This window comes from Sorex araneus, chromosome 5, assembly GCF_027595985.1.
Source record: "Sorex araneus isolate mSorAra2 chromosome 5, mSorAra2.pri, whole genome shotgun sequence".
In the NCBI taxonomy this organism is placed as follows: Eukaryota; Metazoa; Chordata; class Mammalia; order Eulipotyphla; family Soricidae; genus Sorex; species Sorex araneus.
In genome coordinates this window covers 81,314,435-81,329,098 of record NC_073306.1, presented here as the reverse complement: position 1 = coordinate 81,329,098, position 14,664 = coordinate 81,314,435, and the positions used below count along the sequence as shown (strand labels likewise).

General features: G+C 45.0%; 1 protein-coding gene across 3 annotated transcripts in view; it reads left to right on the top strand.

Moving 5' to 3' along the window:
• Positions 1 to 10,932: 10,932 nt before the first annotated feature.
• The window catches only part of EVI5 (ecotropic viral integration site 5), a 182,858-nt gene continuing 179,126 nt past the window's right edge, over positions 10,933 to 14,664 (top strand). For all 3 annotated transcript variants that reach the window (XR_008630186.1, XM_055138201.1, XM_055138200.1), the window contains exon 1: positions 10,933 to 11,249. The gene's annotated coding sequence lies outside the window, so the exon portion shown is untranslated. The remainder of the gene's footprint in view (positions 11,250 to 14,664) is intronic.

Genomic DNA, 14,664 nt, shown 5'->3' with positions numbered 1-14,664 from the left:
AAAGGATAAAGGTTACTAGGATAGGGGCCATGAAAAATTGTTAGTAAATGATATCAAGTTTCTGGCTGGGATGATGAAAGAATTTTGGAACTAGACAGTAGTGGATCATCCAATGTTGTGACTGTATTTGTTGCCACTGAAGTATACACCAGAAGTGGCTAAAAGGGTAAACTTCATTTTTGCATAGTTTTCTGCAATAAAATGAGAAAAGTTGAATCTGACAGTTTATTTATTACTATAACAAATAACTTATTCAACCCTTATTATATGCCAGGCAAGGTTAAGTCTTGAGATTATAATAGTGAACAAAGCACAGTGAGTCTCCACTTAACATCATGGAAAGGTCCTTGGAAACTGGGACTTTGAGCAAGTATAAAGCAACCGGGTTCTTGAATAATGACCTTTAGCTTAAAACTGGCAAGGATTCTTTTTATCTCATGATCATTCAGGGAAAGGAAATGATGTTATTTGAGGACCTGCTACAGATAATATATATATGTATATACACATATATATGTGTATATATATATATATATATATATATATATTTGCTTTTTGGGTCACACCCAGCGATGCACAGGGGTTTCTTCTGGCTCTGCACTCAGGAATTACCCCTGGCGGTGCTCAGGGGACCATATGGGATGCTGGGAATCGAACCCGGGTCAGCCACATGCAAGGCAAGCGCCCTACCCGCTGTGCTATTGCTACGGCCCCAGATAAAATCTTTGATATCTCCTGAAGCATATATTGAAAAAAGAAAGATTGATACACACAAAAATAAAAACAAATATTGCTTTCAATTTAAATTACACCAATATAAAAATTGTTAGAATTTAAACTATTCCACCTGTAAGTTTATTAAAAAAAAAACACACAACTTAAAACAAATGTTTTTTCCCATTCTCTTTTGTTGTTGTTGCAATGCCTGGGGATGGTGGTGGATTTGTGCTTCCGGAGATCTGGAGACTGAACATGGGCCCTCACGATAGAGATATTACTGCCCACTCGAGCAAAAACCAATGAACAATGGGACGACAGTGCTATAGTGCTTATGATCAAACAAGTGTTTGAAGGACCTCTGGCATGCAAAGCATGAGCTCCAGTCCTTTGAGCTCTCTCCCCAGACTCTGTCATTGGACTTTGGACCAGCCAAAACCTTGCCATCATTTAAATAGCCTTCATCATGACTGCCTCGTATAGAAGCATATGATATTATTGCTGACCTGGTGTAGGAACTAAAAATATTTGCTATTATTTTTCCTCTTAGGAAAGTACAGCACACAAATGTAAGGTCTTCATATGTTAGTGAGAGAAGGCCTGAATAGAGGAAGCACACGGTGATTTGCTTGGGGTTGAGTGGTAAATCAAGATAACAGTTGGATTAGGGTGAAGGCTAAGTGAAGTCGGAGAGATAAAAGTGCTTCCACAGCCAGATCATGGTAAATATGCTAAAGAGTGAGCAACCAGGGCCGGAGGGCTAGTACAGAGGTTCAGGCCTTGCTCTGCCTGTGACTGCAGGTATGGCTCCACCTCCCCGCTCCCACCCCCCACTGCCAAATAATTAAAAGTGAGCTATCACGATTAGGAGCAATCTTTTAAAACTCATATCACATCTTTTTCAAGAGAATAGATTTGGTTTTCTGTTTAGCTATAGCTCACAAAGTATATCCCTGGCTTATATAGTTCATAGTAATCTCTCAATTAAATGCCCAGAATAACAAATGCAATATTCATTAATAGGCCACAAGAGACTGCAGTTTTCCTAAAACCTCAGTCTAAGAGAAAAAAAAAAAACTTCAAAGGTAATGTTCTGCCAAATTAATACTTTTGTCCAGTGTCAACTCCCAGGAACTGACACCTAATACTTAGAAACTTCTAGCCAATGTCTCAGAGTCCGCAACATTCCTGACACAGTAACAGTTAAGGTCCTGTTGCCATTGTAAGACAAATCAGGTCACTGAAGGGGGGAAAAGGAGAGAAAGAAAGGAAGGATGGGCAGGAGAGAGGAGGAAAGAAAGGAAAGGTAGAAAAAGCTTGAAGTCCATTGGCATTCACCAGATCAAAAACTTGGGCCCCTGCATCCCTTATCTTTCCCATTCCTTGCTTCCAGCCGCAATACTTAGCAAAGGTGTAGGGTGGAACTGAAAGGGTGCTAACTGGGAGGATCCTGTGGCAGTGTCGGTGTAAACACTCCCTATGAGTCAGCTATAAATTCAATTCAAATCCCCAGTCTCTCTGCCATCTCTGCTTATCATGGTTACCACCACAATGACTGCTGCTTTTAGAAACCCGAAAGGGAAACAGGTAAATGTCTGTAAACAACCTTCGCTTTTTCTATTAAAACCTACAAATGTGATGGCTGCACCAGGAAATACTCTGTTTCTGCATGGGGATGCGTATGCTTTGATCTTCCAAACACAGGAACAGCTTGTTAGTCTTTCTTCAGGTTTATTTTAAGAACGTTCTCTCATTGCGATGTGGCCATTTGAATGATGAGCGAGAGTTTAGGAAGTCTTAGGTTTAATCCTACACCTGGCACAAAGGAATGTTGGTTATTGGTGTTTTGAAATTCAACACCCTTTCTCTGTAACTGGCTGCTGGTTATCTTTTTTTTGGACTCTACATTCTCCGAAGAGACCTTATGTATCTGTACGGGCTTGATATTTCTCCTGCGGAAGAAGACATCAGTGAAGGAAAATGACTAGTCCCTCTAGTATTTGCTCATATATTCAATTTGGTGGAGTGTTGGTGGTGCTGGGGCCTTCCGGGGATGCCCTTAGCCAGGCTCGCTGCCCAGTTGTGATGAAGAGTGCTGCTTTGCCTAAAAGCAGGATGAATTTTACTGTCAAGTGACACACCTTCCTCCCAGTTTTCCTAATCTGTATTTAGTAGAAGTGGGATTCAGGGGTAATGAGCATGAGCTAAAGTTAGAAATTTACTATGATTAGACCATTTTCACACGAAATGGCATGTCTTTCAGCATGTCTGTTCTCAGATAGTCTGATCCTTGCTTGCCTGGTGAGGACTAGAGATTTACTTGGAGGGGGGAGTGTCATTTGTGAATAAGGAATTCACAAATGACATGATGAGTTGGATGAGGGTGAAGTTAAGTGAGATAATAGATGAAAAGCATCTCCAGAAGAATACAGAAAGAATACAGAAAGACAAGGTGATTAGCAGATGGGAGAGTCAGGAATATTTTAAAATTTGATTTTAAAAAAGAAAGTTACCTTTTTGGGGGGACTGGGGTTGGAGAGATAGTACAGGGGCTAAGACTTGCATGTGGCTGACCATGGTTTGATTCCTGGCATGCATATAGTACCTCCAGATCCTTGAGCACAGAACCAGGAGTAAGCCCTGAATAGTGCTGGGTGTGACTCAAAAAGAAAAGGTGGCTTTTTTTTTTTGGCATGTTAATGCTTTGCAACTTTGCTTCATAGCAATTATAATAGCTACCATTTATTAAATATTTATTATGGACTTATTTTATATATTATCATTTTATTTCATTGTATTTTGGAGTGGTCTTCTGGGCCATACCTGGCAGGATTCGGGCACATCATGTGATGCTAGGGATCAAACTAGGCCCTAGTATCTTCAAGGCATGTTCTTTATTCCTTTGAGCTTCCCTCCCAGCCTTATTGTAATTTTACCAATACAATGAGGGAGCTATTTCAGGGGGCTATTCCAGGCTATTTGTTTGAGAATGATCCCTGGAGTGCTCAGGAGACTATTAATATGCTGGAGATTCCAACCAGGGTTACAGCTGACATGGCAGCATGCAAAACAAGTGTCTTGCCTACTGTGCTATCTCCCTGTCCTAGTCCTATTGTAATTTTGTTGTTCTGGGGTGACATCTGGAAGTGCTCAGGGCTTATTCTTTCCTGTACACTTCGGATTCACTACTGGCAGTACTCAGGGGACCATATATGGTGTGGAAAACTTGAACCTGGGATAGCTACATGCAATGCAAGCACCCTGTCTGCAGTAAGTACCACCTCTCCAGACCCTTCGTGTAATTTTCAAGCTTAAGTAGCTATTGTTATTATCTCCAGTTCATGGGTAAGAGCATTGGAAATCAGTGAGGTTAAGTGCACTATTGGCAAGTAAACCAAAAATTTAGGTTACAATCTAGTTACTTGCAGTAATATAGAGATTTTTAGCTGTCAGATAACTCAATAGTTTAAATGAAATTATGCTCTAGTATTAGCAAACATAATGCCAATATTTTAAAAAGTCAAGAAAAGAACAGACTTCTTTTGGTGGGCGAGATGGATTTGGCATGCTACTGATGCCCCACTTTGGTGGTGCAATTTCAGACGTTGTTTGGTGGATGAGTCAATGCTTTGTACAGAAATGACATCAGGCTCAAGAAACAGAGGCAACTGGTTCTTTATCACAGCTGTGATGAATCTAGTTGTTACCTGTGCATAAGCTTCAACAGATGACAATGGTATTGTGTGCCTCTTAAATGCCATCAGTGCTTTTCAATGAAATGAGATGGAGGTGAAGTGGGGCACAGAGCTTAAAGCCATCCTTTTCACCCCTATACACAAAGAGGCGACAGCTTTTGTGCTCTGGTGCCCCTTTTTCAAGTCATGGAAAGCAAAGTGCCCTGACAAGTAGGCTAGCACTCTTTCATTGTGAGCCTTTATATTTCCAAAGCAAAAACTCTATCAGTTATGTTATTTCTTTTTCTAGAATAGTGTTGCGAAGAAAACGTTTGTGGACGGAAATGTTCTGTATTGATGCTGTCTAAAAGAGTTGTTAGTCGCCACATAATTGAGCACCTGAAATGTGTGTGTGGGTGTGTGTGACTGGGAAACTTTAATACATTTTAATTAATTAATTAAGTTTCTGGCCCACACCCAGTGATACTCAGGTTTCCTGGCTCTGTGCTCAGGAGTAATGACTGGCAACGCACAGGGAACTCTATGCAGTTCTGGGGATCAAACATGGTTACCTGGATGCAAGGCAAGTGCCTTAATCCCTGGATGATCTCTCTTGTCCTGAACTTAAAGTTAAATGTAAATCATTACAAATTGCTAATAACTGGAATGTTGGAGAACACAATCCTAGGACATCACTGCCATTCCCTGGTTCTCTGAGAACCCTCTAGATGATCCCAGCAAGCCCCTGGGTAGTTTTTGCCTTTCAGAGGACTGGCCTCCTTGCTTTTCCCTTCTGCCACCAACAATGACTGGCTTATAAAGCACCTTTGACTATGGAGAACACCCAAATTGGGAGCTTTAACCCTTGTGAGGAGTAAAAGAAGCTCAGATTTTCTTATTTTGTCTATCTTCAGACAATGACACAAATCAACTGAGAAGCTGAAAAATAGGAGTAAAGATAACTTTGCACAGCTCATGGAATTCACTACAGATCAAGCTCTCTCCGAGGAGGCTGCTACTGCCACTGCTCCCAGGATTCCTGACTTCTCTGAGTCCCAGGCTCCAGGGTGTGAAGAGCAGAGCAGCAGAAATTAGGAACTGGAGCTGTTGTTGGTGCAGAATTCACACAGTGGAATTTCACTTACGCAAGTGCTCCAGCACTTGTGAGAAGTTAGAATTAGCGGTTTCTCTGGTCAGATTTAACTACTTCAGGGAAGAGTTAAGGTGTAAGCTCTTTCATCAAATATATGGAAATGTTCAGGGTGAGTAAACCAGGAATAACCTTGGATGACCAGAGCTCATGGTTTAAGCTTCTCTCCTCAGAGGCAATTTATCCCAGGCACTTAGCACAGCAGAGATGGTTATTTAGATAATTAAAAAAATTACATATGTGTGTGCACATGTATATTACATAGAAAGGCTTTTGTTCCAATTCAATAAATTTATGAATAAATAAATGAATTCAGTAGCTCCTGTGTGAAGGTTTTGCCTATTGAAAAGCTAAGACAAATTATGATTTCAGGGTTGAAGAGAGTACAGAAGGTAAGGCATTTGCCTTGCATGTGACTGATGGTTGCAACCTTAGTTTGAATTCCTGGCAGCACATATGGTCCCCAGTGCAGTGCTGGGAGTCACTCTTGGGCACTGCTGGGTGTGGCCCAAAATATTAAAATTTGTCTTTGAAAACTCTTCATCTAGTGGGTAATAGATGTAAATCGCTTGTGACATTAATTATACTGACTTGAGATTAGAGTCCTGCACCACCATTTTCCAATTATATAAATAAATAAATACCTATTATTTGGTTTTTATTAAATATTAGTTTTATTTTGTGCAACGTGGAAAGTGATGATAATATGTCTTATGAGACTAGTATGAGAATGAATTAAAAGAAATAATGTATGTATCATTGGGAAGGATGAGTAAAGAGAGGCTGCTAAAATCTCAGGTCTAGAATGAGTGGAGACGTTACTGGTGCCCGCTCGAGCAACTCGATGAACAATGGGATGATAGTGATACAGTGAATGTATGTATAGCCATTAGTCAATACACAGAGTGCTGGACCATAGAAAAGTTTATTTTTAAATTTTTCTCCCTTTTTTAAAATTTTTTTAATTTTTGGGTCACACCCATTGAAGCTTAGGGATTACTCCTGAATCTGCACTCAGGAATTACTTCTGGCATTGCTTGGGGAACCATCTGGGATGCCAGGGATTGAAACGGGGTTGGCGCCCTTTCCTTTCTTCTGTTGATATTGTTGTGATTACTGAAAGTCGAACATATGTTTGGTTGTGGTGCTCCCGTATTTAATTGTGCTCACCAGGGATTACATTCTTAGTTGTATTTTCTGGAGTCACACCCTCCTCTTGTTTTTTTTTTTTTTTGCGGGGGGGGGGCGTCACACTTTGTAGTGCTCATGGTTTGCTTCTGATTGTACACTCAAGAACCACTTCTGGCAGTACTCAGGGACTATATGGGGTGTTGAGGATTAAACGTGGGTCAGCTGCACTTAAGGTAAATGCCCTATCTGCTGCACTACTCACTCCAGCCCACCACACTCATTTAAAGGTTGTGGTGCTCATATACATTCTGGCTGCAATGCTCACCAGAGTTCTCTCACAAAGCATGCTCATTGCTACAGGGCTTGGTGGATTGTGGTGCTCTAATGTCTTTTTAATTTTGTCTGTCACATGGAATTATTGTGGTGTTCATAGCTCATACCTAGCTGTGAGGAGACTCGAAATTTCTTTCTTTTTTTTTTTTTTTGTGGGAGGGCCACACCCTGCAGTGGTCCTACACTTGGAAATCAGTCCTGGTGGGGCTTGGGGGACCATACAGAGTGCAGGGGCTCAAGCTCAGCTCAATTGCATGAAATGTAAACACCTTATCTGCTGTTTTATGACTAGCCTGGAGCTGGAAATTCTTATGGAACTAGGCATCACAGAGCCACCAGGCACAAACAATACTGCCACAACCACCCTTGGGGAATCTTAAGCATCACTGACGTCAAACTTTCAGCTTTCCGATTATAAGACAGGTGCTTAAATCACCTGTTGTTATCTTCTGGCCCCCTCTTAGGTCTATTTTTATTTGTTTGTTCTTTGATATTTGAATCACACCTGGCAGTGATCAGGGACCACCCCAGCTCAGTGCTTGGGGCTCACTCCTAATGGTGCTTAGAGGAACTTGTAGTACCCTGGATCAAACCCAGGTCTCCTGCATGCAAAGTATGTGCTCTAGTTCAGTAAGCTATCTTTCTGGCCCCTTTTTCTAATTTTTAAATAGTGCACTTTATTTATTACATCTTATCTAATTCTTTGGTAAAATTTACATAATGATAATTGCATTATTTCAATAAAATCAATGTGCCTGTATTAAATATAGAACCTCTCCCCCTCAAAATATAGACCTTTCCAGCCAATCTCCTGACAGAAGCAACTAGGTATGCTTTTTTTTTTTTTTAACCAGGGACTAGTTTTGGCTTTTCTAAAATTTCAAGTGGACTCATATATTTCACTCTTTGTGTTATTTATTTCCAGTAGATAACATATTCATTTGGGATAAAAGCGCATGTACAGGGCTGGAGCAATAGCACAGCAGGTAGGGCATTTGCCTTGCAAGCGGCCGACCCGGGTTCAATTCCCAGCATCCCATATGGTCCCCTGAGCACCACCAGGAGTGATTCCTGAGTGCAGAGCCAGGAGTAACCCCTGTGTATCGCCAGGTGTGACCCAAAAAGCAAAAAAAAAAAAAGCGCATGTAGGTAGCCAAAAATATCCTTTCCACTCTGGCCCCCGTCACTCAATCTTCTTCCCCAGAAGCAACCAGTTATTAGTTTTATGTGGCTCATCCTATAACTATTGTTATTAATTTAGGAGTTTATATAAAGTGCATGGGCTGGAGCGATAGTGCAGCAGGTAGGGCATTCACCTTGCATACAGCTGACCCGGGTTCGATTCCTCCATCCCTCTCGGAGAGCCCGGCAAGCTACCGAGAGTATCTCGCCTGCACGGCAGAGCCTGGCAAGCTATCTGTGGCATATTCGATATGCCAAAAACAGTGACAACAAGTCTCACGATGGAGGCATTACTGGTGCCCGCTCGAGCAAATCGATGAGCAATGGGATGACAGTGACAATGACGCACAATATAAAGTGCATTAAAATCAATTTCAGAGGTTTCAAAGAAATCTGTGACAGCCCAGCTAAAATAGCATAAAAATAAGTTTTAAAATAACCAGAGATCTTTTTAAGATTCTGATTCCAAAGGTCAAATCATGGCATTTCGCCTTTCTATGAGTTTGGTAACCCTCAAGCCATTTCTAGTTTAAGTTGTGTAATCCTCAGTCATACATTAAACAAATGTGGTTGTTCATACATTAAACAACAGTGAGTCAAACAAAACTGAGCTCCCTTGTATAGGTAATAATAGTCTAGCAGGGAGAACAAAAAATTCACCAAAAGAATCACACAAGGGAGCTGGAGCGATAGCACAGCGGGAAGGGCGTTTTCCTTGCACTCGGCTGACCCAGGTTTGATTCCCAGAATCCCATATGGTCCCTTGAGCATCGCCAGGAGTGATTCCTGAGTGTAGAGCCAGGAGTAGCCCCTGTGCATCGCCAGGTTAGACCCAAAAAGAAAAAAAAAATCACACAATTTTGGAACATTGTATGACTGAAGCCAGATCATGAACAGCTTTAACTTTGTAACTGTGTATCTCACAGTGATTCAATTAAAAAAAATCACACAATTTATTGTCATGTGATAGGAAGAGACAAAGTAGGACAGTCAGACGTGCTTCTAAGAGCTAGAGGTTAGAGCTGAGGTTCCAGGCACAGAGCAAAGTCCATCAAACTGCAAAGAGAATGAAGCTCTGAGGGGCTGGAAGAGGGCAATGGGATTGGAACAGAGATAGCAGGCTGGAATGTGGTCTGAGCAGTGGGGAGTGGAGGAGAGGAGGTCAAGGTGACTGACGAGCAGGGGTTACTTAGTTGAGGAGCTTCAGCTAAGAGAACAGGAAGCCATGGAAGTGGTTTATGCTGGGAAATGACAGGGTCCTTTGCTATGGAGAGGCTACAGGGCCGGTGGGTAAAGCCCCTGGAAGACCCTGCCCTTTCCCACGTAGCTTGGAATAGGGTGAAGGTGGAGTGGAGGAGTATAGATTTAAGGAAATTTAGGGAGATCTAAAAGCAACAGAATTTGCCAATAGATGGACTATCGGAGAGAAAGAGCAAGAATATCTGAGATTTCCTATGCAAGATGGACTCATTTGTGTGAAGATGTACAATAGACTTTGAAATGTCATGGCCTCCAGCCATACAAGGGCAGCCTCAAGAAAGCGTCCTGGTTTCACAGTTGATGGCTGGTGGAAGGCAGTCTCTACTTCCTATTTCTGGAGTATTTCCTAATCTTGTTTATAAAAATGGGGTTTTTCTTTTCCTTAATTGCATTTTATTATTTTAACAGTAGGAAAAACAAAAAGTTTGGAGATTATAAATGTAAGTTAGAAAATAACCAGGGCCAATCTAATTTCTAGGCAAATTATTTTGGAGTGTTTTTTTGCGGGGGGAGAGGAGGCTGATTCTCATCCTTTTGTGTAATAAGCATAGTTTATATTGCTTTTTTATTTTTGGGGCCACAGCCGTTGGTGCTGAGGGCTTACTCCTGGCTCTGTGCCCAGTGGCCGGGCTCAGAGACCTTATGCAGAGGCTGGAAGAACCCAAGTTTGCTGCGTGCAAAGCCTTCCCGTCTCTCGGGCTCTTGTTTTCAGTCTGGGGACCACACCCAGCAGTGCTCAGGAGCTCTTCTCTGCTCAGTGCGGGTGAGTCGCTGCTGCAGGCTGTGCTTGGGGCACCAGGCGACGGAGGCCTCCTGCATCCAAACCTTGCGTCCAGCCCTGTCAAACTTGCACTCTGGCCTCACATACCATTTATTATTATTAATTTTTGGACACCACCCGCCCACCCCCCACCCTCCAAACGGGATTACACCGGAATTCGAAAGCTGTTTTTGTCCCCAACGAAGCACTTTCCTTCTAAGAATTTCTCTGTGGCTCTGGGACGGCTGCCCGCCGAGACCTCTCATTATTTGTGCCCACGTTCTGCCCCCTGCCGACTCCGCATAAATCCAGGGCGTGGAGAGGACAAGTCGGCCGAGCAATGATCTGCAGTCGCACTGACCACGTACACATCGCTGCTAGGGTTCTGGGAGTGACCTAGGCCGCCGCTCGGGGGGCTCGGGTGGCCTCTGCAAGCCTGCGCGTGTGCATCGGGCCCGGGAGAGCAGTCCCGCGAGCGCAGGGTCGTTTCGGGACCCGGTTACTGGGCTGGGGCGGGGGGTGCCCTGTGCCGCTCGGCCTCGCAAAGGGAGGTTCAAGAGGCCATGGTTGGTGGGGGGCGGGGGAAAGAGTCGGCAATTTGTAGGGCCGCGGGCCGGCGCCGGGAAGGGGAGGCGGGGAGGGAGCGCGGTTTCCCCGCCCTCGGCCCTGCACCGTCCAATCCCGCGGCTTTCCCGGTGCCGCGGCCGGCCAGTCCGGGCCCCCAACCTGCTCGAACCCATTATGCGCTGGGGACGGGCCGGGTCTCTTTAAGGCCCTGCTGCGCCTGCGCCTTGGGCTTTCCTGACGCGGCCGGAGCGGGGAGGAACCCGTGGACTGGCCAGTGCGCTGGGCTCGGGTGCGAGTGGACACAGAGACAGAGAGAGACGCGGCGCCCCCCACACCGGGGTGGCGGTGGCGGTGGCCCCGAGTCCCCCGAGCGCGCGCGGCGCGGCACCGGAGGGCGGCGCGGAGGGTCGGCGGCGCGGCTGCCGGCTGCATGGGAAGTTCATGTTGACTGCCGAGTCCACCCGACGTTTCCAAGGTGAGGGGCGCCGCGCCAGGCCCGGCTTCCGCGGGGCTCACGGCCCGGGCCGAGGCGCAGACTGGAGCGGAGGCGGGGGGAGGTGGCCGCCGCCAAACTTCGGGCGCGAGCGGGGCGCGCGCGCCGGGTCTCCCCGGGGCCTGTTTGCCTGCGCCCGTCGCGGCCCGGGACCCCCCGCGCGCGCTTCCCGGGGAGGGAAACTGGCCCGCGGGCTTTGCCTTGGGGGGTCCCCGGGAAGCGCGCGCCTTGTGGGGCGCCACGGGGCAGCTTCTAGGATGCTTCTTAAGTCCCGTGGTGGTGGTGGTGGTGGTGCTGCTGCTGCTGGGGATCCTGACCCTGCACCCCCACCCTGGAGGCCAGGAATCTCTTCCACCTGGGGGTCCTGACGGGCGAGCCCGTCCTGCGGCCCCGACGTGCAGAGTTGGCACCTTGATTGCGCCCCCCACCTCCGGGCGTTCCGCGCCACGCACGTCTCCGGGCAGGTGAGGGCGAGCGAGCCAGGTGCGCCGGTGACTCCTGAGGATGCACTTGGGGAGTGTCTGTGAACCATCCCCGGTTCTCTTTATGACTAGCCTGCGGGGTGGGGGGGCGGAGGGGTGCAAGCCTCTGCTGAGCCGCAGTTTCCGGTCTGTGTGTGTGCGGTGGTGGCTTTGGGAGTTGGTGGCTGTGATTGCTTTCGCGACTTGGAGCGTTGGAGAGGGTCTCCATGGGCCTCCTTTTAAGCGAGAGGTAACCCACACTGTTGGAATGGTTCCATACCCTCACTTTGCTCCTGTCCTTGCTGTTTAGGGCAGCAGCATTTTTTCCCTTCTTCATCAAAGATCTCTTTTTTGCTTAGGGTTACAGTGTAGAATAATACGCCTCTTTCTTGGCTGAAACAAGAAAATCCAGTGCTTTGTGAAGATCAGAAACCACTATCTGTTGGAGGTTTTTCTTTTTTTTTTTACCTTGGTTCTAGGCGGACACATTAACTGGTTCCCTCCCTCCTCCGTTTCTTAAATAAACTGCAGTGTACCAGGAGCTCAAAAAATTTTTTTTATTCTAGAAAGCTGTCTTTAAGATCAGAGATCTCCAAGAGCGTTGTCAAAGGAAATTGAGAAAATATATTGATGTATAATACAGAGACAGCACACAAAAAGTGGGAGAACTTTGACTAAATGTTCCATCACAGATCAAACAACAGAACATTACTAGGCTAGGAGTCCAGTTTGTGTGAGGTCTGTGAATGATAAAACTTCAGGGTCAGATACTGCTGAACATTTTCCCAAAGTGATTGTACCAGGTAGCAGGGAAAGATACTGCAGTTACCCCACAATTTTGCTGATGGTTGTCAGTCTGTCCTTGCGCCCCTCTGCTGGTGAATTGACCCAGGACCTCACAAATGCAAGGCATGTGCTTTACCAAGGAGTGACATTCAGTCCTGCTTGTCAGTTTTTGAAATAGGTTATTTTTACAGCAGAGGTATCATAATGTAAGAGAGTGATTTTATTTTGCATTTTCCAAATGATGTGATTGGATATTTTTTATTGACCAAATATTTATATTTCCCCTTTGTGAAAGACCTGTTAAGTCTAATTTGTTTTTATTTGGGGGGGTTTTGGGTGCATACTCAGCACTGCTTTGGAAGCATGTTTACAGGTCACCAGTACACCTTATCCCTGTATTCTCTCTGGCTCCATTTTCGTCTTTTAAGGTTATCTGGCCAATTTATGACTCTTAGCATTTCCATGTAAATGGTATCTTCTTGTCTGTTTCTACAAATTTTAAAAATCAGAATTGGATCACTGTCCAACCATACTATTTATTTAAGTCTTCTGTCTAATGTAAAATCCTGTCTAATGTTTTGTCATTTTCTGTGTAGAAGTCTGCATAGCTTTGTTTATTTCTTCTTAGGTTTTTATTTTTTTGAAGTTATTATAAATGATATTTGAAACACTTGATGCCAGAATATGATAATATAATAGACTGGGAGGAAGAAGGCCCTGGGATTATTTAATTTTTAATTTTGGTTTTGCTTTTAAGCCACACCTAGAGGTGCTCAGGAGTTACTCCTGGCTCTGAGAGGAGGGGGTGATCACTCGGGGTGCTGGGGATCAAACCCAAATTGGTCACGTGCAAGTCAAATGCCCTACCCACAGTACTATCTCTCAGTTCCTCAGGCATTATTTTAAAATAAATTTTAGTCATGGTTTCATTAGTAAATCCTTTCTTCTGCTTTGTTTGTTTTTGTTTTTATTTTTGTTTTTGGGCCACACCAAGCAGTGCCTAGGGGCTATTCTTGGCTCTGTTCTCTGGGGTTGTTTCCAGCAGTGCTGTGGGCAGTGCTGGGCCTCCCACATGCAAATATACTTAGCAAATATATTCTCAGTTTCAACTTAGTCTTCATTCAGGTCTAGGGTCTGAAGAGATAGTACAGTGGGTAGGGCACTTTCCAGGTTCAGGCACCACCTATGGATGGTCCCCCAGCCTTGCCTTGAACCATGAGCACAGAGCCAGGAGTAAGCCCTAAGCACCACCCCCTCAATAAAAAGACCCTAAACAAACTGGACATAGTCTACTTTGCACCTTGACTATTCCAGTTTTCCAACTAAATTTTGCATTAATATACAAAAATTTAGTTGGAAAACAGGAACTGTAATAAACATATACATAACCTCCTGCCCTCGTGCCAGTTTGTCTTCATCGGGGGCCACCTCGGAGGAGGGTGGGTTGAGTTTCCTTCTCTGCCCCAAGCAGAGTCCCGGCAGCTGAAAACCTCCAGAACTCAGCCACAGCCATGCTCAAGGCCTCACACATGAAGGAACCGACAGAGGAACCCAGGTATGCGGGACCTGTGGCTGATATCTCCAAGCCTGCTCGGATCTGGGATCTGGACTGGGCCACCTCCACCCATGTCCACTAGCTTTGCAGTCACACCCACAAAGCCCCCCCCCCCCCCGCCCCCATGTAATCTCAAATCTCATCAATAGCCAAGATCCAGAGACTATAAGACAAAGCTCCTGGAAGAGAGTGATGTAGAATCTCACATGGCACAGCCTGACAAGATACTCGTGGTGTATTCGATACGCCAAAAACAGTAACAGCAATGGACCTCATTCCCCTGACCCTGAACACAATAGGGTCGATGAGATGTTATGGTGCCCACTCAAGCTAATTGATGAGCAACGGGATGACAGTGACACAGTGATATGTATATGTGTGTGTATGTATGTAAGTATTCCCCCTCACCTTCAAAGACTTACAGAGAGCTTCGTATATGGACACTCAATCACTGGCATTTGGGTAGGTACAAAGGTGATTAAGTTGCAGCCCCTGCCTTTAAGGAGCTTAGATGAGGGGCACCAGAAATTCAATAAAAGAAATTTATCACTGTTGGAAGTAATTGTGATTTGGTAGAAATTGTGTTGGCAAAGGG